The 2,500-nt window shown below is 33.5% G+C and overlaps 1 protein-coding gene across 1 annotated transcript in view; it reads left to right on the top strand.

Moving 5' to 3' along the window:
- Window positions 1–155: 155 nt before the first annotated feature.
- Window positions 156–2,500, top strand: part of stxbp6l (syntaxin binding protein 6 (amisyn), like) — a 7,284-nt gene continuing 4,939 nt past the window's right edge. The window contains exon 1 of the mRNA XM_027154918.2: window positions 156–312. The gene's annotated coding sequence lies outside the window, so the exon portion shown is untranslated. The remainder of the gene's footprint in view (window positions 313–2,500) is intronic.

Here is a 2,500-nt window from a genome sequence, read left to right as displayed (position 1 = left end):
CACACACACACACACACACACACACACACACAAAGAGAAAGGCAGTGACTGACAGACAGACTCACACAAGCAGTGACAGACACACATAGAGAGCTTAAAGAGAGAGAGAGAGAGAGAGAGAGAGAGAGAGAGAGAGAGAGAGAGAGAGAGAGAGAGAGAGAGAGACAAAGAGAGAGAGAGAGAGAGACAAAGAGAGAGAGAGAGAGAGAGAGAGAGAGAGAGAGAGAGAGAGAGATGGCTGTGTTTTATTCAGAGCAAATAAACTAAAGGAAATCGTCAGTGTGTAAGCTGAGGAGCACAAACAACCATCAGGTGAGTGATAATAATAATAATAATAATAATAATAATAATAATAATAATAATAATAATAATAATAATAATAATAAATATAATTTAGAATAAGACTAATCACTAAAATAATATTGTAATGTAAATGTTTGTAAGAGTTTGAAGTTTGATTCAAGTGAGTCGATTCATTTAAATGATTCTCTAAAATAAGGAGAAATTTAACTTTTATCTTATTTTACATTTACATTTTACTGAACAAGAGAGAAAATAAAAAATAAAAGCTAGGCACTAAGAAATAGATTATTAAGCTAAACAAACAAACAAACAAACAAACAAACAAACAAACAAACAAACAAACAAATAAATCAGAATCAGCTTTATTCCCAGGAATGTTTTCACGAGGAATTAGTTTTAGTGCCAGAAGCTCCACAGTGTAACAGAATGACATACACAGTATAACTGTATGTACACATTTAATATACATATGAAATATACATATACAAATATAGACAAATAAATTAATTAATTAATAAAAGCACTTTTAACAATTCACATTGAGAGGAACCTCATCCTCATTAGGGTGACACTGAACAGGTAATAATGTAAATAATGTCAATGTTTAATGTCAGATTAATGACCATATATTTTATAAGTTATTTTATTAATCCATGTGTGAGGTGAAGGTCATGTGTGAGGTGAAGGTCATGTGTGAGGTGAAGGTCATGTGTGAGGTGAAGGTCATGTGTGAGGTGAAGGTCATGTGTGAGGCAGCAGTGATGGTCTTGAGTGAACTGGACACTGGCTTCAGGAATGTCGAGTGTCACAGAGTTTATGTGAGAAACAGAAGGGTTTGGAGTCATACAGTGAAGTTTTCTCTCCTGCTCTGGAGTTCACACAGAACATAGTCTTCATGACCAGAACAGACCCAGGATGAGATCCTCACAGCTGGAGTTATTCCCAGTGGATGAGATGATTGCTTACTGACACGTTGAGTCTCATGAAGGAGAACATTGACTGTAGGTTGAGACAGACGTTCAGATCGGGTCAGCAGCAGCATTTAAAGAACCAAAACAAGAACTCAGAAATCAGATGAAGCTTCAGCTTACTGCTCCATCTACATCCCTGTCCTCACATACACTGTAATAAAATATTACATCTTGTAAAATAACAATAATCTTCTATTATTAAAATGCTTTTTGCTTTAATTTGACATGATATTGTGTCATTTACTGTTTAAAGTACAACATGTCCTCATGTAAAATAATGACCTTAGCTTTAAATATCAAACACTGCTATCATACAAATAATGTGAAAATCAGTGCTGTAATTACTTCTGTTTTATTAAATCTTTTTTATTAATCATCAATATATAATATATAATATTATTAATCAATATATGCCAGGTTTCTGAGTTTTTACTGTAATTCTACAAAAAAAACTTGTGTATTTAAAAGACCTTTGTTATAAAAAAGTAAGCCCACCTTTAAAATGTGTGTATTTAACATGACAAATTACACAATGATTAGATTACAGTAGCTTAACACACACTTTACAATAACACACACACTACAATAACACACACTACAATAACACACACTTTACAATAACACACACTTTACAATAACACACACACTACAATAACACACACTTTACAATAACACACACTTTAAAATAACACACACTTTACAATAACACACACTTTACAATAACACACACTTTACAATAACACACAAAGAGGTTGTGCCCCTCCTTTAGATGTACGTTTTTCCTCCAACAAAGTTAGATGCTGATATTTTTCAAACAACAATTTCAGAATATTCTGCGTGTAAAATTTTCCAACATTTGCCTCCACAGCTGGATATTTAACCCCGTGTTGTCTTCCACATCCTGCATCTGTAAATGATCTCCTGTTCCGTGTACTAAGTAGTTTTATTGTTCAAACCTGAGTTTATGTCACCAGCAGAGCTCGTGATAATCCGGGTGTTTTTACCTGTCAGGTGTCTCTGTTTGCTGCGATAGGAGCGATGCCACCTGACAGAAGGCTTATTAAATAATCTTCCCATGATCACATTTAGTTTTTCACTTTATTTTGATGCATCCATCTCCCATATAAAGTGTATATCATGCATATTTATATCATGATGTTTAATGTATATAGAACTGCATATATATATATATACGTGTAATAATAAAAGGTGGCTGTCAAATTATT

This window comes from Tachysurus fulvidraco, chromosome 16 (genome assembly GCF_022655615.1).
Source record: "Tachysurus fulvidraco isolate hzauxx_2018 chromosome 16, HZAU_PFXX_2.0, whole genome shotgun sequence".
Classification (NCBI taxonomy): domain Eukaryota; kingdom Metazoa; phylum Chordata; class Actinopteri; order Siluriformes; family Bagridae; genus Tachysurus; species Tachysurus fulvidraco.
Note: the sequence above shows the minus strand (reverse complement) of the source record. Positions and strands in the feature narration are given on the sequence as shown.